The sequence below is a fragment of the Periplaneta americana genome, chromosome 1 (assembly GCF_040183065.1).
Source record: "Periplaneta americana isolate PAMFEO1 chromosome 1, P.americana_PAMFEO1_priV1, whole genome shotgun sequence".
Lineage (NCBI taxonomy): Eukaryota > Metazoa > Arthropoda > Insecta > Blattodea > Blattidae > Periplaneta > Periplaneta americana.
In genome coordinates this window covers 217281657-217303569 of record NC_091117.1, presented here as the reverse complement: position 1 = coordinate 217303569, position 21913 = coordinate 217281657, and positions in this window count along the sequence as shown.

The following is a 21913-nucleotide window of genomic DNA, read 5'->3' as shown; positions in this document are numbered from 1 at the left end:
AGATCGTAAAAAATTTAATTATCTTCAGGACTTAAGTTGTTCTGCAAATTAACTTCAATCCTGCATCATAATTATTATGTTACTGACACATAAACATGTTTAACTAAATGTATTTATGCCAAAATCATAAAATAATCTTATTGAAATTGTTAAACAACATTATTTTTAACAATTTGTTAATCACAAGAGCACAGATCTCTGATAGAGAAAAGTATGATGTTGAAGAAATGTTTCTGAGCACTTATTGCCATTAAGAATTTGATTAGTATGTTGTTCTTATTTTGTCTCGGACAAACATCGCGAAAACATCTACAGTTCTTAGTATATTGTATGGGACACAGTTATTGAAGTAGTGTGCAGGAGAAAATTTACAGTCCTGATCTGGCACCATGCGATTACCATCTTTTTGGTAAACTGAAGGAACGAGGTTTGAAATGATGACTCCCTCGTACACGCTACTATAGAGTGGCTCAGACGTGTTCGTCCAGGCTTTTACCGTGCAGGTATACAGGCCCTCATTCCAAGGTGGCGTAAGGCAGTTGAAAGGTGCGGGGATTATGTGGAAAAGTGACGTATTGTTCCTGAAGGATGTATCTGCATTCTATGAAAATAGCAAAGCTTTAGGATAAAAATGTAATTTTTAAATAAATATTGTGGATTACTTTTGGAGTGATCCTCATAGCTGTCAATCCCCTCGTCCAGCATTGCTTGTAAAATAAACTTCTTTCTAGTCCCAAAATAGATGCATAGATATCAGTGCATGATCATTGGATTGAAAACACGTTTTTACATAATGAAGTAATTTATAATCTTCTACTGTTAGTCAAAAAACTGTAAATTTGTGTGTCAGTGATGTTGTACGTCATTTTAATAAGAGTCCAAAAGGAGAAATTAAAATTCTGAGGAGGATGGGAACAAACCCTGGGACAAACACCATCGCAGGATTTGTTGCATCAATGGAAAATAAGGACAAAATGCAAAAAAAAAAAAAAAAAAATCAACATCTGAAGTTTAAACAAGGAGGAGGTATTTGAGAGGCAGAAAGAAGCTTAAACTGGACCGACATGAAGCTGCTTAAGGGGTGACATATGATGATGGAGTCTTCTAGGCTCTGAAAGTTTGTGGCTCATTTCCTGTAAATAGTAATTTTAGAATATTTAATTCTTTTAAACATATCTCAGCCAAATATGGTGATACCAAGAAGATATTGGTGTCATTTTGAAGCTTGAAATGTCCCCTAGTGCCTGACAATGAGTAAAATAACATTAACATAGTTAATAATTATCTATGGATCTTTAATTGGCATATGCAACATAAAATATTAGTATAAGTTACATATATGGTAATATTTAATTAATGTAAATGAAAATAAAAAATAGCTCTATATCAGGCACAAAAGAGTAGTTTTAGCTATAACACAGTGAAAAAAACCGTGGCTCTATCTTAAAAACTGCATGAGCTATCATGTTTCAAGTTGCGTGTCAAAATTATAAACAAAATTATTTTTATAAACAATTTAGACATAATTTCAAGGGATATGTTCACTTCATTCTCTTTCTGGTACCATTCTCAATTGTATAAAAATTTTACAGAGCAAAATTATACAGGGACATCATTTTATTTTTACTTCAATTTTTATTGTACCTGAGTTTTTGAATGTACTTCACTCCCACCCCTTCTACTAAGGAAGTTCCAACTCCACACAGAACCAAGACCGCAGATAGTAAGCAGTACTGAGTTACTGAGTATAATAATAATAATAATAATAGTAATAATAATAATAATAATAATAATAATAATAAAAATAATAATAGTAATAATGTTTTATTTTCGCTGGCAGAGTTAAGGCCATAAGGCCTTCTCTTCCACTCAACCAGCCTTAATCAATACAATACATAAATTTAAATTACAGTATAGTACGTTCCAGAAATATGTTCACGTTTTCCAGTGACGAAAGAGCTTTCAATATTGAATCATATTTTCGCACAGGTACTGTCCGTTTGCCTACGTCGCATCCCGATTTCCCCCACCTGCTTCTGCTCGCCCCTCTGTAAAAGCTGGGCTGTCTTAGCTCTTTTCTGAAAACATTAATTTCTGTTAGGAATTGGACGTTTACGTAATATTATACAGCTGTTTAATTTAACTTAAATAAAAGGGCCTCGTTAAGTAATTAACTGTCACGTGATTTCCTCTCTTTCTACAATCCTGCGGCATAACCACTTGGACGGACAGTAGATAGCATGTCTGATTAATTTTATATTTTCGGGTCAGGCAGAAGTGAAGATTGAATTCACAGTACGTAGAGTAGGTACAGAATTATTTCAACATGAGTTACTAGTACGAAGGACGAAACTGGCAATTGGAATTAGATGCAATAGTCTATAGTGCGATAATATGCACAAAAGAACTGAAGCCTGTATCGAAATTAACGGCCACCATTTTCAAAATTGTGTTTAAACATTCATATTATGATTATTTTTCAATTTAACTTCTTTCTCTATATTGTACGCTAATGTGCTGTAGACAGTATAATATACACTGCATAATGAATACGTTCGCATGGATAACTCACTTCGTGAGTAAAAACACTTATTCTTAATACAGTACTGTACTTTGATTAAAGAAAAACCTAATGAAAACTATCAAACTCAAAATCGCGATATTTCCTAGTTTACGTAAATGGATGAATTACTTTTCTTCCATCCTATACCTAGTAGAGTGATTTGTGTTTTACGCCAGTATCATCGAACTCCAGTCTTGGAGGGGGGAGCAAGCGGTGTTTCCTGTTCTCTAAAGGTATAGACAGGTTAATATTAAAAATGTTAGTAAAAATAAAATGATATCCCTGTACAAAACAAATTTTTTTGTATGTAAAGGTGCAAAAGAAATTGAAGTATTAGGCAACGACCTCTACCAGACTTCATTATTCACAGCCTGTAACCGGAATCGATTACTAGTTCCGATGACGATAGCTTGTCACTGAATAGACTGCGCTATGCAAGGTAAACATGTCACAATATTTACACTTGGCAGACAAAACAGAGCTGAACGAGGTTACTTGCGTATATGTACTGGTGCTTCATTATTCATAGTTATAGCTTTTGCACTGCAGGTGTTATTGTCGTTGAAATAACACAGGGACGAGAGTGTACCAAAGGGGAAAGTAGGTGGCAAAGGAAACCAAAATATGTTGAAGGAATTAACAAATTTTCTACTTGTGTGTAGTTCAAAACTGACGAGTTTTCCACAGCACATACTGCATTGCAACAGCTCTTCAAGGGACGAATGATAAAATAGAAATAATTCAAAATTAAAGGAAATTAATCTCACGCACATAGCCAGAACAAAAAATTTGGGCCTCCTGAATTTTCCAAGTTCCAGTTATAACATACTGCGCATGCTCAGTAAGCACAGAGCAGGTATCTATATTAGTGACACCATCATACTAGGCAGAGCTGATCATAATATGAAGTTTAAATGCAAAAACAAAGAACGGACGTGGCAAAATTTTCCTTTGTTATCAGCATAATAGTAGACTGGAACACCTTACGTGCGGCAATCTTTCAGGGTGGTCCTCTCAAAATCAATGCATTTAAGGAAAGATTGAGAAGATTAGACCGGAAATTTAATTGTAGGTGCAGTGTAATTATCTAAGTTGTCATGTAATTAATTAAGTTGTCATGTAATTAATTAAGTTTATATGTAATTAATTAAGTTGATATGTAATTAGGTTGATATATAATTAATTAAATTGATATGCAATTAAGGTGACCTGTAATTAAGTAGATAATAGTTGAATTTAATAGAAGTACTTATAAGTTAGGGTTACTTTTGCTTATAGTAGGTGTTACTATAGCATAGTTCCTGTTTATAGTTCTAAGTTTATTGCATTTATTTATTTATAGTAAGATTTAAATTTACGTTTATTTTATTTCTTTTATTACTGTAATTTTGTAATTTTATTATTTGTAATTATTGTAATATTATTATTGTATATTATATATCACTGCCACCGGATGTATACCCAATTGTGGTGTTAATAAATACATACACACACACACACGCACGTACATTCACATATTTTACTGAAATACATAATGTGGTTGTTATACATTTTTACATAAAAATTCTACTTTTGACACTAGAAGGACCGTACCGACCATTTTGACCAGGAAGCGTTCTTTAAGACTTCACAAATCACACGGGATTTACGTTAGCGTCTTTATATATTTAATGGCTTTTATACAATTTTGACTATTCAACTTCTCTGAAAATGAAATCTCCAATGCGAATGTGAAGAGAAATATAAACGTTTTTAACCTAAAGAACCGCAACAGTCAATTTTAGCCGGTAGCAGCTGTTGTTGTAATGTACAAATGTGTAAGAATGAGTTTCTTAAATATTGCTTAGTTTTCGTTTGAATGAATGAATGAATGAATGAATGAATGAATGAATGAATGAATGAATGAATGAATGAATGAATGAATGAATGAACCAAAAGTTGAAATGAGTATTTGATTAAATGATTTTATTTCCCTAAAGTTATTGTTCTTTGTACCTTTGAAATGGACGTGCTGGGTTCCTTTCCAAGTATGTTGCTACAAATTTTAATTTTATCTTTACCTCTGTGCATACTTCGACTTCGAATTATCTGTTATCGTACTTTCAGTTTCTTACAACTCTTCGAAACCGACATCAAGCACTTCTTTCTATCCCTCATCATAGAACGTCTTTATACTCATCCTCCTATACTGTAGAAATACCTCGCCTCTGGAATTCGTTACCTAATGACGTCAGGGACTGCCGGATTTTATTACAATTCTAAATGAAATAGAAAAATTTTGTCTTATTTAATGCTTTTTAGGTATTGCTAGAAGTGCTGATTTTTTTATTTATTTTTTTTGTACTCTAGATTAAAATTTCAAGTTTCTTGTTTATGTTAGTTAATTAGTTAGGATACAATTAATTATGTTACTTATTCGCTTATCTACAGTTTGTGTCACTGTTACTGTGTATATTTTTCTGTGGCTTTACTTTGTTTATAGTGTGAATTTTTCATTTATTTCTATAATTATATTTGTATTTCTGGTGGTGTGGAAGAGAAGATCTAATGGCCTTAACTACACCAGAATAAATAAATAAATAAATAAATAAATAAATAAATAAATAAATAAACAAATGAACGTCACAGTTTGTGGTGAGGAAGATTGATGGTAAAAGGTTGTAATCCTTCTTAGTACTGTGACGCCCACGACTAAGATAAGCCACTTAAAATTTAACGGTCACTCACCGGATATTTGTAGTTACGAACTATTTTTATGCTGTACAACTTTTCTATCATAATTCTAAAAAAGAGCTGAAAAATTAGGCCTATGTCAGTTATTTTAACTGTAATCTTTTATATTTTATCGGATTATGATCCTAAACTTTCACGTAAGCTATTGTATGTTCTCTATTACAAACAGATAACATTGTCTTGATCTTGTTTAATACTTTACAATCATAATAACTAGGGCTAGAATTTTGATGAAATTGCATCTTTTTTCTAGTAAGCCAGAAACATTGCTGTTTTAGTGTTTATATGTTATGAGATAAACTGAGTGTTTTGAGACATATTTGTTAGGGCATTTTTTTTGTATTTTTTGCCTGTTTCAACTCAATGAAATGTGTTCTATAGTGTCAGTGAAATGAGTTACAGAGTGTCAGTGAAATGTGTGCTAAAGTGTCAGTGAAATGCGTCATAGTGCCACTACAGGGAATGAGATGAGAGTAAAGTGAAAGACTATTGAAACTTATGTAGGACCTATAGATAATTATGTAGGTTGTATTGTAAAATTAGGTATTTTATTTTATGTTTTATTATTATTGTGTTAAATTGTATTGTGTATTATTATTGTATTGTGTGTGAAATTGTATATGTGTTGTAAAATTGTATTGTGTATTGTAAATTTTATTGTGTATTGGTTAGCATTTTATTGTGTATTGTTAATATTGTATATACCACTGCCACCGGGTGCTTGCCCACTTGCAGTGTAAATAAATACATACATACATAACAGCATCTTTTGTTTTATTCGGTCATTGTTTACGCATTTTCGTTTAATTTTGGCCATAAATCCCCATAATTAATGTAAAATAATGTTTATTTCCTTTGATATTTTCTTTACATATTTTGTCCATTAATACTCATTATTTTGTATGATATTTTAATCGTTTTTCTACACAAATATTGCATTTTAACGTAGTACACCCCATGTAATGGCTCAGTCCAACCACCCCTTCAATATAGACTCCTCTATACCTGCTAATTCCGGATAAGAGTGGCCTTGTGGTAGACTACATGGAAACTAAAAGTAAAGTAAATCAATGGCGCTACAGCCCATGAAGGGCCAAGACCGATCAGCCGACTGCTGATCATACGTCCACATGCCGAAGCAGAGGTAAAATAATTAATTAAACTGCACTACTTAGAAAAAATTATGTAAAATTTAATTTAATTACTGGTCTAAATATTATGTAGTACAAAACCTCTTTTCCTACTAAGTCAATTATGTAAGATCAATTTTAGAGCATTTTAAGGGCATTTTAAGGGCATTTTTATAAGATTTTTAGGTCATAAATGCATTGTTTTTAGGACATTCTTTCATGATTGATAGGTCATCAAAATCCTAGCACTAATAACAACTCTCTTAACCTATTTCTGTAGTAGTTTCAAGATATGTATATTACTCTGAAGTATAGAAAACGTCTTCAAAAAGAGTTACCTAACAGGACATATAAGACATATTTGCACTGCCATACGTTTCTGAGGTTGCCTTCATCTGTCTGGCTCCATATTTCTGTAAGTGAGGTCTGAAAGAGCAAGACCGTCTGTAAAGGGACTTAGATTATACTCGTGTGTGAGTATCATTTCAAATCTTCCTTTGAGAGGCACTAACCCGACGTTCTGAAGCTGTCTTCATACAAATGTATTTCGCGTTCAAAGTCTTCTTTTTACAAGTTGCGAGGGGTTAGAAAGGGGATCGAAGTTCGATATGTCATGTGTACCTCTGCAATCTATCTACACGAAACCAAATCAGCCGTGAGTACTGTGATTTTTTCCTTAGTTTCAATTTTCACCTCTTGCTCCATATGCAAATTTCGCCATGACGCCTACAACAGCTGACGCAGCCGGCAGACTCATTGAAAGTCTAATGTTGGGTGAAGGAGTCTGCTTCCATATTGGAATCGCAACTCCAACTATGAATGTCACAGATAACGTTAAAAAATCGATGCTGTCACATCTGTATGGAAAACCCAAAATTATGTGACAGTACAGATCCCTGAAACATGCCCACTCCTCCTTGCCACTTCTATTTCGTACTCCGAATTCTGTTTCAGTTTTTCGTCACTTCAAAATACTTGTTTAACATGCAATGAAAATAAAACGTTGAAGCGCAAAGAGATGCATTTTTCTATAGAAACGTCATTCAGTTTTGTTCCGAAAAAGAAGTAATATTTATGCATACGTTCATATAAAATATGCATTCATTCGTTTAATGATCAATTCATTGTTACATCTATCCTTCAATCCTAAAAATACTCGCACAAATACGGAATTATAAATACACGTATGCATGTATGTAAATCTCCCGCTCTTTTCCACACTCGTGTATACATAAACAAACACACACTATATATACAGGGACATCATTTTATTTTTACTAACATTTTTAATATTAACCTGGCTATACCTTTAGAGAACCGGAAACACAGATTGCTCCCCCTTCCACGACTGTAGTTCGATGATACTGGCGTAACACACAAACAAATCACTTTACTAGGTATAGGAGGGAAGAAAAGTAGTTCATCCATTTACGCAAACTAGGAAATATCGCGATTTTGAGTTCGATAATTTTCATTAGGTTTTTGTTTAATCTTAATACAGTACTGTATTAAGAATAAGTGTTTTTCCTCACGAACTGAGTTAGCAATGCGAACGTATTCATTATGCAGTGTATATTATACTGTCTACAGCACATTAGCGTACAATATAGAGAATGACGTTAAATTGAAAAATAATCATAATATGGATATTTAAAAATATTTTTGAAAATGGTGGCCGTTCATTTCGATACAGGCTTCAGTTCTTTTGTGCATATTATCGCACTATAGACTATTGCATCTAATTCCAATTACCAGTTTCGTCCTTCGTACTAGTAACTCATGTTGAAATAATTCTGTACCTACTCTACGTACTGTGAATTCAATCTTCACTTCTGCCCGACCCGAAAATATAAAATTACTCAGGCATGCTATCTACTGTCCGTCCAAGTGGTTATGCCGCAGGATTGTAGAAAGGGAGGAAATCACGTGACAGTTAATTACTTAACGTGGCCCTTTTATTTAAGTTAAATTAAACAGCTGTATAATATTACGTAAACGTCCAATTCCTAAGAGAAATTAATGTTTTCAGAAAAGAGCTAAGACAGCCCAGCTTTTACAGAGGGGCGAGCAGAAGCAGGTGGGGGGAATCGGGATGCGACGTAGGCAAACGGACAGCACCTGTGCGAAAATATGATTCAATATTGAAAGCTCTTTCGTCACTGGAAAACGCGAACATATTTCTGGAAAGTACTATGCTCATAACTCAGTGCGGTCTTGGATCTGTGTGTAGAGGACAGTTTGAACTTCATTAGTAGAAGGGGTGGGAGTGAAGTACATTCAAAAACTCAGGTACAATAAAAATTGAAGTAAAAATAAAATGATGTCCCTGTACTATATATACACTGGAGCAGACCTGCAGAACTGTAGCTCCTCAAGGCAACTGTCTTACTGCCCCTTCTTACCCCACCCATCTTTTCTACCAGTGCGTTCATGGCGTTCTAGTTACGCTTGGCTGAATCAACATTCATTCTCGCGGCGGTAGGTATACAATACGCTATCAAGAATTACAAATGAACAGATAATAAAATCCTTAGAGTACATTAGCGAAGTGAAAGAGGTGTATTACTCGCAACAGTGATTTTGATACTATTTCCATTTCAATTCTTGAAAATAGAAAATGAGCAATGTGGCCAACTATAAACAAAAGACAGATTATGCTCTTTCTTTGCTCTCTCAAAAAAGATCGGTATGTGGTCTGATATTATACTTAGTTACTTTTGAGGGCCTCTCCACTTTTCAGTGGTTACCCTTTATTCCCATTTTCCATCTCCGTCTGTCATTCCAATCCTGCTCATTTAGTCCCTTATCATTCATCATCCTCAATATTCCAGCCTTCCATGAATTTCTAGGCCTTCCTCGTTTCTTTCTACCAGCTGGAGACCACTGAAGTAGCACGTTTGGCCACCTCCCCTCATCCATCCTCCTTACATGACCATACCACTGAAGTTGTCTACTCTCTATTCTTGCAATCACCGATTCTTCCATGTTCATTATCCTTCTAACATCCTCGTTTCTTCTCTTTTCCAGCCTGGATATTCTAGCACCTCTCCTTATGCCGTCCATTTCAACTGCCTGTATCTTACTGTTTTGGCCTTCCGATAGACTCCAACCTTCAGCCCCATAAGGCAATATATTTTCCACTATAACCTCAAGAATTCTCTTTTTTGTTTGCATTGTTATTGTCCTGCTCCATAGCACTCCATTGAACATCTTTATTGCTCCTCTACCCTGCATTATCCTATAATCTATATCCGTTTTACAGTTTCCAGTCTCATGCAAAACCGACCCCAAATATTTAAACTCCTTCACTATTTTAATTATTCCTTGGGGCAACTTTATATTTCGTCCATCTCCACCTATCACCAGGTATTCGGTTTTACTCATATTAACTTTCAGTCCCCCTGCTTCAAATGCTTCAAGGAGTTTCCTTACCATAAATTTTTCATCTTCTCTGTTATTATAAAGAAGTATATTTTATGCGGTGGCATAAGCAATAATTAACTTTATTTTATTTATGAGTATTTTTTAATTTTCTAGAGTGCAGAATTCTTCCATGAAAAAGATGTCATAAAAGTTTAAAATGTTTCCTTGTTTTAATAATCGTCCATTTATTTCTCAGATGTTTCAATTCATAAATTCATTTCTTGAGAATAGAAAAACAGTAGAGAGGCCAACTATAAACAATGGAGAGATTATGCTTTTTCTTTGCTCTCTCAAGAGGATTTTAGTATGTAGTCTGATATTATAAAGAAGTATATTTTATGCAGTTGCATAAGCAATAATTAAATTTATTTTATTTATGAGCATTTTTTAATTTTCTAGAGTGTAGAATTCTTCCATGAAAAAGATGTAACAAAAGTTTAAAATGTTTCCTTATTTTAATAAGCTTCCATTTATTTATGAGATGTTTCAATTCACCCACAATAAACTCATTTCTTTTAAAATACACCTATTTGTTACATTCTTGCGATCTAATTTACGAAATTGCCTCGATTCTCTGTTGGTAAAATTACGATATGCAATGAGAACCTGAAATGGTGAACATTGTTCTTGCGGCCCCTATAAGGTGGCTGAACTCTGAGTCGATGTGCTCCATCCTAGAATCGAACTGCCTAAAACCAAACTTGAGGCTCCACTATATGTAACTTACACATAGGACTTGTTTTAAACTCATACCAGCATAGAATGGATGAATAAACGAACAAGCAAACATTTGCAAGAAAGCATACTTAGCTAGTCATAAAAATGTGGCTTTCAGGTACCTATGGTCCCATGTGAAACTGACTTGCATAATTTCAAGAGAAAAATGTTCTGGGTATCGAACCCGGGGCCTTTGGCTGAGCGCGCCAACGCTCTACCAACTGAGCTATCCAGGAACCCTGCCAGACCGAAGCTGAATTATTCCCTTTTATATCCACATACCTCAAGAAATTAATTTTTGCAACTGTCGCCTAATTCACCTGAAAATTGACAGATACGAGATAGGCCTACTGTATCACTTCTTAGCCATCGATATGCTTTCAATGAAGAGTACACAGGAAAAAGATGAATGTAACAATTATCATAAGGATGTTGTCATTATCTAAAGAGCATTCCAAGTTAAGAAAAAAGCATCGGTTTTATGGGCCTTGCCTAGTACAGTGTACAAGCTATGTGGTAGGTTGGCGTTTCTATGGTAACTGGTCATTTGATGGAATAGCACCAGATTCTCAATGCTTTTTTCTTAACGTGGAATCCTCTATAACTCAATGGATTACTACAAACTTTAGTGTTGTTTTTACAAAAAAATGTTAAAAAGAACAATTATCACCATGGGTACAGGGAACAGCATAAAATTTGTAGTAATATTACAGAATTAGATCATTAGCTCACCTTAGCAGAAATATGACGCTAGTCCTATTTCCCTTGCACCTTTCAGTTGTTTACCGCTCGAAGATTTTTCCTTGTAATCGACTTCCTGCTCTCTAACCAAAACAACAGCAATCCTCTTACATAGCAGGTTCTCTGAAATCTCTATGTCACTTTCCCTTCAAGCTTATGTGTTGATGAAAACGTTTCCGTTGTTTGTCTCTTGCAATCGGAGTTTATACCTTGAAAACGAAAGTCAACGAAGAAAATTGATTTTATGATTGAATTTTTTTTTATGTATTTTAACAGTATAACCTTGAAGTGAAGGTAACTGTGCAGATTTGTAATTTTGATACTACTTTGAAATGTGGATACGTAGAAGAATGGAGCATGTGAAATATACAAACAGAATAAGGGTGGGTAAAGAAAGAATGATGCTGAAACTGATTAGAAAGAGGAAAAGGAATTTGCTGGGTCACTGGCTGAGAAGAAACTGCCTGCTGAAGGATTCACTGGAAGGAATGGTGAACGGGAGAAGAGTTCGGGGTAGAAGAATATATCAGATGATAGATGGCATTAAGATTTATGAAGCCAAAGAGGAAGTTTGGATGGATCAGAATAGTGGAGTGTGATGAAAATAAGTTGTGAAATTCAACTGATGTCTAGTAATTTATGTAGAGTGTAAATTCAATTACATATTTAGATACGATGTTAATTTTTTTCTAATAAGAAAATGCATGGAGCGTTCTTTATATTTGGTTTATTTTACAACGCTTTATCAACTGCAATGTTTATCTGGCAACTAAGGCCCAATTGTATAAAACTCCCTGACTAAAGATCAACTTTGATCGAAGATCGGAAAGTGAACTGAGTTCAGAAACTTCTTCTATTGTATAAAACTTTTCTGCGATCAAATTACCTTGGTTCAAAAGCAATTTAAGTTCACATGAAAAGGATTTGGCAACATCGCATAAACAGGTGAAGTATGTGATGCGCGGGCCATATTGTACAGGTTTGTTCAGTGTCGCCAATCTAGCGACTTTTAACTCTTTTTGTGCATTGTAAATAATAGCGGACAATAAGAAGAAGGCTGATCGTTCTCCAAATTGTTGTTACGTTATGGTGTTTGACACTGCTAAATATAATAAAGCTTTATAAAACGACAATTTTCGTTTAGTAATACAGTTAATTGAAAATTTATGAATGTGCCTATCATATCCATTAATAAATAATTAATGGCTGTTATAAAGATAATAATAATAATAATAATAATGATTTATTTAACCTGGCAGAGTTAAGGCCATACGGCCTTCTCTAACACTCAACCAGGAGTAAAACTGCGTTACAAAAACACTACAAATTAACAAATTACACTACAATTTTACATACAAAACTGAATAAGATAATAATAATAATAAAAAATAAACAACAAATAAGAAGAAATCAGACATAATATATAACATACAGAAAGAAAGAAAGAAGCATAATAATATGTGAACAGCAGGTCAAAATAAATGAGGCATACAAAAAAAAGACAATTATTCATAATAATAATAATAATAATAATAATAATAATAATAATAATAATAGTAATAATAATAATAATAAAGAAAAATAGTAATAATGATAATAATAATAATAATAATAATAATAATAATAATAATAATAATAATAGTAGTAATAAAATAGTGCAGTACAAAGTATACAGTGAATACAATATTTCTAAGTACACACAATAAAGAAAATTAAGATTATATATAGCTCAACTTATCACATTAGATATATAACATTATCGGAAAATATGAAAACAAAAATATAAAATAAGTTGAATATCATTAGAACATAAAAAAAATGTGAATACGTGGAAACATGCAATACAACACTTGTCATAATAGTAAGTTAGTTTGGCAACTCGTCATAAGATAATTTTCTAACTTGGATTTGAAAGAATTCAATGTTCGGCAGCCCTTGACTTCAGGCGGCAGAGAGTTCCAGTGACGAGAGGTAGCAACAGTGAAGGATGAGGAATACAGAGACGATGCGTGAAGTGGAATTTCTAGCGTGTTATCGCGTTGTGATCGAGTATTAATATTATGATAGCGAGAGGGAGTATGAAATCGAGCGAATAAATAATAGGGGGATGAAGAGTGCATAATTCGATATAAGAGAGAAAGTGAGTGCAGATTTCTCCTCTCATGTAACCTAAGCCATGATAACTTCTTGAAAGAAGGTGAGATATGATCATAGTATCGAACATTACAAATGAAGCGGACGCACGCGTTATGAACACGCTGTAGTTTCTGAGCGGAATCAATCCTGAGATCACTGAACAAAACGTCGCAATAATAATATAATTATAGGTTATGTTATTTGATACTGCTGAACACGATAAAGCCTTATAAAATATGAGAATGTTTGTGTATTAAGGCAAGAAATTGAATATATATATATATATATATATATATATAGAGAGAGAGAGAGAGAGAGAGAGAGGGGTTGGGCAGATAAAACCGGCCCGTGTTATGAAATTGATAGGTACTAATGATTTGAAACAAGCTTCAAATGGAATGAAAATAAAATGCATTTACCTTCATGATAAATGTTGGAAGTGCCCTCCATCTTCATCTAGACACTTCTGTGCACGTTTTAGCAGGTTCATGAAAACACGTGTCAGTTCCTCATGGGTGATACTGCGGATGCAGTCCGCAAGTTCTCCTACTCACATGAATCTGTTGAGCCAATCTCGTGGTAGACTTTCGACGACTCCTAGTCATAAATTCATTAATTCGCGCCGTAAGTTGAGGAGTTGTTTTCCTTGTTACATTTTTTATGGATCCAGTCGTACGCCATTTTCGCACCAAATCTTGAATGCTGCTTTTCGCTGGTACTGAGCGAAGCGGATATTTGTCTCTGAATAATTGTTGTGTTCCCTTAATAGAGCTGGTCTGTACGTACGCCTCCACAATGAATATTCGCTCTGGTATTGAATAAGTCATGCTTATTTAAAGAACAACTCTTTACATGTGTTCAGAACGTCTGACTTTTAAACAGCAACCAGAAGAGGTTATAAGCAACAATGGCGCAACAACAATGACACAAAACACGCGGAAGTTACAGTGTAGCCAACATAATTACATTTTCAAGGAAACAAGAAAGAAAAGAAATCAATACCCTACATAATTTATTTTTCAAATCATATGACATGAGATGGGGCCGGTTTTATCTACCATATTAATGTTAATAATAATGGTTATTCTTTTTTGCACAATCTGCCACTCGTATATTTCAAACAGAAAAGAAATAACTGAACTTGGATCATCTAACTTAATCGGAGAAATTCCTTCAGTCAAAGTTGACTTTAGTTTAAGACAAATTAATCTCAGATTAGACTTCATACAACACAAAATTCCAAGTTCAGCTAGAACGAGGATCAATTTAACCTCTGATCTAAGATTAAGTGGTTCATACAATCGGCCCTAAGTGATATAAAGGTGATAATGCCAGCGAAATGAGTCCAGGGTCCAGCTCCGAAAGTTACTCAGCATTTGTTCTTAGAGGGTTGAGGGAAATCCCCGGAAAAAAATCAACCAAGATTTGAACTCGGACCCGCTCATTTCATGGTCAAAAATGCTAACCGTTGCTCCAAAACAATGGACAGTAATGTCTTGTATATATTTATTTTAACATATAAACTTATTATTTTGTCTTCTAAAAATATGACGGAAGTTCACTTCGTTCAATTTAAGTACTATCACTGATATGGAAGATCCTGTTGTAAGTTTGTAGATATGATGGGAGCTCTCTGGTACTAACAAGGCAGCATCGGGGCACTCTAGCAACTTTGAAAGCTGAGCGGCCTTGCCAGGGAGCTACAAAGAGCTTTACAAGTTATCTGATGTGCAGAAAAACGGTACATCGGCTCTTGAATAAAACAGAAGGCTTTCGAGAGTCCATCATATCGAAATATCGACCCATAAGCAGAAGATACACGACAGTAAACCTTCTTACACTAGCACCACATTCCCAAGCGCTGAATTTCTTTGAAAATTACATTTCCGAATGGTTACTAGTAACGTACAGAAACATGTTGTGTTTATTCGTTGTGAACTTTAAGTGTTATGAATGAGACGTCATTTAATATACAAAGTAAACAGAGAAATGAAAAGAAATAATTAAATTAATAAATGTAAATCGTCGTGTATGCAATTGTATGTATGTATGTATGTATGTATGTATGTATGTATGTATCTATGTATGTATGTATTCACACTGCAATGGGTATATACCCGGTGGCAATGGTAACTAATTACACTCAATAATGACAATTAATAATAAACACAACAAATAAAAACAATAATTAATAATAATAATAATAATAATAATAATAGTAATAATAATAATAATAATAATAATGAGCATCCTAAATTAGATGAAGCATGATCACTTAAAATAACATTTAAAGTAAATCTAATTTGTATCTTAACCCTAAGTTCGAACTAAGACCCACGAGTGTGACAGGTTCATACCTGCACAAGTACCTTTCGGCACTACACTTATTTCACTGTCAACTCACTCACTCCACTGATCCTACCCTGATTTCACCAACACTTTTAACCATTTCACTGTTGAAATACTTTGCACAGCCACTTCACTGACACAAACACACTTCACTTACACAATAGACTTCACTGACACTACACACTTCCTCACTGATAGAACACTTCAAATAACAAGATATCAATTACATCCTTTAAATAGTGTGTATTAGTAATATGCGTTACAAGAGCGGTATGTTGAAGTTTTCATGTTCGAGAAAAAGTTTGAAAAAGCGAAACGTAGTTGAGCTTTTTTAATTTCCGAGAATTGAAAGAAAACATACCGCTCGTGTATCGTACATTATTTTGTGCGAAGATCGTTCATTACATACCTGAAAGAGGAATTTCTAATTAGTTGCAATGAAATCTCCATCTTGGTTTCTGTTCAATGACGGCAAATTTGCAAAAAAAAAAAAATTATATCTATCTTCAACATTGTTTTTTAAAATGTTTTCTGTGTTTACTATACTCCACAGGCCGTGATATACGTCTGACTTTTTTCCCCCAGTCTATAAATGCGAACTTAAAACAAACGGTAAGGTTATGTAATGATTTGGAGTTTACTTAATTTTTGGAAATATTTAAAAACAATAATTAACAGTGCAATTTAGGTGAAATTGCAGTGGTAAGTTTCCAATTTATAATTATTACTATATTGAACGTCTCTAAAAATAATATGTTAAAAGCCTGAAGCAGTAAAATCAATATGTCACTTAAGCGGTAAGAAGAGGGAAATTGTTGTGTGTGTTAGGTTGGGAAAACTGAATGTGGAATTTTAGACTTTCCGCGGATTGGTTTTGTGCGGAAACCAAGCAAATACACACGATCTCGCACAAAATATACTACCGTCTATTAGTAAAGTCCTTAAGCCTATTTTTAAATACATTTTTGGTTATTGGTAAAGCCTTTAGTAAGTCTGCAGGTAAAGCATTTCAGTCCCTGATAGTACGATTGAGAAAAGAAAACTTTCCAGTGTCCGTCCTCTGTCTTCTTTCCCTCGATTTATATGAGTGGTCGTTCCTTGACGAGTAATTTGGCGGTTGCAACCAATTATTAACAGTTATAATATACAGACTGAATTGTAAGTAATATAATTAATTTCAGAGGGTTATTCTTTGAGATATTTCAAACAAAAGGGTTTAATAGAATTTTGGTTGTTTTTGCTTCCTTTTCGATATAAAAATTGTTTTATATGAAATATTTCGTAGCGTATTTTGGGAAAGCCATTGATTTAATCCTCATTATTGTCAATAAATTTCAGAGAGCAGTGTATAATGATAATTTGCTGAAAGAATTTTAGTTTTGTCCTATAAATGTGAAGAAATTTGATCTGAACAAATGTAACATTGAAAATTTCACTTTTAGAACGAAAAGTTACATTTGTTCAAACCAAATTTCTGCACATTTAAGAGACAAAACTAAAATTTTTCTATCACTTATTATTACAATACACTGCTCTCTTAAATTGACTGAGCATTTTGGGAATTCAGTCAATGGCTTTTCCAGAACACTCTATAAAATATTTCATATAAAACAATTCTACCTCGAAAAGGAAGGAAAACCGAATATAATTGAATTAAACGTTTTTGTTTGAAATATCTCAAAGAATATCCATCTCAAATTAATGACATTACTTACGGTTCGCACTGTATACAGGGTGTTTCGGAGGAATAGTAAATATTTTAGAAGGTGGTAGTATAGACGAACTCGAATAAAAAATTCCATATAATATGTGTCCAATTTTTATTGGGTACAGATATACCCAAATCAACTTTCAACGTAATCATTTGCCTTTGCTTAACACCTTCTTGGGTTACATTCTAACAGCTGTATCTCTATACCTAATAAAAATTGAACACATTTTATATGGAATTTTTTATTCGAATTCATCTATACTACTGGACTCGACCACGACTGGAGTTCGATGATACTGACGTAAAATACAAACAAATCACTTTACTAGGTATAGGAGGGAAGAAAAGTAGTTCACTCATTCACGTAAACTAGGAAATATTATCACGATTTTGAGTTTGATAATTTTTATTAAGTTTTCTTTAATCAAAATACAGTACAGTATTAACAATAAGTGTTTTTACTCACGAACTGACCTATCCATTCGGACGTAGTCATAGTGCAGTGTATATTATACTGTCTACAGCACATTAGCGTACAATATAGAGAGCGAATTTAAATTTAAAGATCCATATGGATATTTAAATACATTTTTGAAAATGGTGACCGTTCATTTCGATAGAAGCTTGAGTTCTTTTGTACATATTATCTCACTTTAGACTAATATACTTAATTCCAATTATCAGTTTCGTCCTTCGTATCAGTAACTCATGTTGAAATAATTCTGTACCTACTCCATAAAAGAGTACCTTACGTACTGTAAATTCAATCTTCACTTCTTCCCATCCGAAAAGATGAAATTAGTCAGATTGCTATCTACTGTCCGCCCAAGTAGTTTTGTCGCAGGATAGTAGAAAGAGGGAAATCACGTGACAATTAATTACTTAACAAGGCCTTTTTATTTAAGTTATTTCAAACAGTTGTACAATATTACGTAGAAGTTAAATTCCTAACAAATTAATGTTTTCAGAAAAGGGTTAAGAGAGCCCAACCAGTAGTCTTTACAGAGGGGCGAGGAGAAGCAAGGAGAGAAACCGGGATGTGACGTAAGCAAACGGACGTACAATAACTGTGTGAAAATATGATTCAATATTGAAAGCTCTTTCGTCACTGGAAAACGCGAACATATTTCTGGAACGTACTATAGTCACTAACTCAATACTGTTTACTATCACCGTAAGGCGGCTTTGACTACATATGCGGCCTTTGTTCTGTGTGGAGGACGATTGAACTTCATTAGTAGAAGGGGTGAGAGTGAAGTACATTAAAAAGCTCAGATACAATAAAAATTGAAGTAAAAATAAAATGATGTCCCTGTACATATTTTAGACATCGCGCCTCGGCCAGTAAGGTCCTAGGTTACGGCGTAGACACCAGACAGGTCCATTACCTATACTCTTGAGACAGGAGGACAGGGAGGCTGGTGTTACTCCCAGGTTTTGGTGCCACGACTCAACTCCATGAGACTCCTTGGATAGTGCAACCGCTTTGAAATGACCTTGTCTTAACTGAGCTACTCCAAATCCCTCCCTGACAATATCTACATTTGTTGATCGATGGAACTATCATAGAGCCAATTGGCTAGTATATATCCATCGATTCATAGAGTCATTCTACCTAAGAGCCAGCTGGCTAGTCTCTGAAATTGAGACAACTCACCCTGCCTAAGGATTTTCCGTGGTTTTCCTAAGGCGCTAAGACAAATGTCGGGATGAGCCCTAAAAGAAAAGGGCCACGGTCATATCCCCATGACCCCTTTACTTACTCTAAATTAATTAATAATTACATCTATCATAAATTCATAAATCAATCGACCTATTACCTAAAAGCCAAATTGGCTAGTTTCTTATATTCAGACAACTCATCCTGCCTAAGGTATTTCCGTGGTTTTCCTAAGGCGTTAAGACAAATGTCGGGATGAGCCCTAAGAGAAATGGGCCACGGACGTATATGCCCTTCCCCATGAGTTCCCCTTTTCTCTAACAAACAACTTAATGCCCTAGTTCAGAGTCTATAAAATTATGAAATACATGTGCAACATCACACATGTCGCAATGCGAAAGGACAGGGAACCTTTCAATTTGCAGGTTCACAATTCACGGCGTCTCTCTTGGCGGCCTTAACCTGCCTTGTCATCGAACAACAAACGACAGAGTCTTCTCGACTCCACTGCACTGCGAAATGACGCAGTTCATTTCAATGTGCAGATTTACACCAGCCATCGCCTCCTCATCCCGTCCCATGATCACTTTGATCACATTTCCATCCCCTCGCGTATATGGTACCTAAGAGGTTACGTCCAATTTCGGCTTCCCCTTCAAAATTTTCTAGAGCTCCTTCAGTGGAGCAGCGTAACACGGAGTGAGACTAGTGGCCAACAGGCTTGGAGCGCACATATTTAGTTTCTTGCAGCCCCGAACCCCTTGCAAGGACGCGATTGCGTACCTTTTAAATTTGTCCTCCCAATTCACCTCTTTCAATTCAATTCAATATTAAGTTCTGGCTCTAAATGTCACTACTGTCGTTACCAGCTTTGCCGCAAATATCCTCTGTTATTATGAAATCATAATATAAAAGTTTGGAAATTGCTGCATTACATTAATAAATACTGACATTCCTCTCGTTTGTGTTAAGCATGACGACAGATCTCCATATCATGTTTGAGTGTACAAATTCGCTTTATATGCTGTGGAAACCATGCCTTCACCTAGGGCTAAACAATGGCCAACCGATAGAAATTCTTAAATTATAAAGATGAAGATATTTATACTTGTGCAGTCCCTTGTGGCTATTTTACAGTCGTAAAGCCTGTTACAACTGCATAACACATACTTCACAGGACTATCAACTTAACTGCAACCGTTTTTATACGTGAAGAAGGCTGGTCCACTCCCATGAATATCTAGCGAGTTACTTTGCAGTGAATAATGATTTAGTCGGCGATGCGCAGCGCCGGTTTGGGTGCAGGGCGTCGTGCCCAGGGACCTGCCGTCGTGAGATTCGAGGATGGATCGCACAGCCGCACGTCCCTACAACATAGGAATTCACCAAATTGTAATAAAGTGCCCCTCGAGACGAAATGAGCGCCACCATTGCTGGGATATTCCATTTAAAAAAGGATATAGGAAACAACTCTAAACTGCGATAGAACAAACTCCTTTATAAGGCATCACATAATGTAACTGTCTTAGTTATACAGGGACATCATTTTAGTTTTACTAACATTTTTAATATTAACTTGCCTATACCTCTGGATCAACGCCGTTTGCTACCCACTTTAACGACTGGAGTTCGATGATACTGGCGTAATATACAAACAAATCACTTTACTAGGTATAGGAGGGACGAAAAGTAGTTCATCCATTTACCTAAACTAGGAAATATCGCGCTTTTGAGTTTGATAATTTTCATTAGGTTTATGTTTAATCAAAATACAGTACTGTATTAACAATGAGTGTTTTTACTCACGAACTGAGCTGTCTATGTGGACGTATTCATTATGCAGTGTATATTATACTGTCTACAGCACATTAGCGTACAATATAGAGAATGAAATTAAATTTAAAAATAATCATAATATGGATTTTTAAACACATTTTTGAAAATTGTGGCCGTTCATTTCGATACAGGCTTCAGTTCTAATGTGCGTATTATCGCATTATAGACTATTGTACCTAATTCCAATTACCAGTTTCGTCCTTCGTACGAGTAACTCGTTGAAATAATTCTGTACCTACTCTATAAAAGAGTACCTTACGTACTGTAAATTCAATCTTCACTTCTGCCCGATCCGAAAAGATAAAATTACTCAGAAATGCTATGTACTGTCCGTCCAAGTGGTTTTGTCGCAGGGTCGTAGAAAGGGGGAGGGAAATCACGTGACAGTTAATTACTTAACGAGGCCTTTTTATTTAAGTTATTTTAAACACTCTTGTATAATATTACGTAGACATTCAATTCCTAACAGAAATTAATGTTTTCAGAAAAGAGCTAAGATAGCCCAGCTACTAGACTTAACAGAGGGGCGAACAGAAGCAGGTGGGGGAAACCGGGATGCGACGTAGGCAAACGGACGAAAGTAGGCCTACTTGTACGAAAATATGATTCAATATTGAAAGCTCTTTCGTCACTGGAAAACGCGAACATATTTCTGGAACGTACTATACTCAATAACTCAGTACTGCTTACGCGCCCTCGGCTGTGTCGTGAACGGTTGGAAGTTTACTAGTAGAAGGGGTGGGAGTGAAGTACATTCCAAAACTCAGGTACAATAAAAATTGAAGTAAAAATGAAATGATGTCCCTGTATAAATAAATAGATTTTCAGTAGAGGTGTAATCGTGCAAAGGCACCTGTCTGGTGCTTTTTATTTATTTTTACGTTTTTAAATAATAATAATTGTCTTATTTTTGC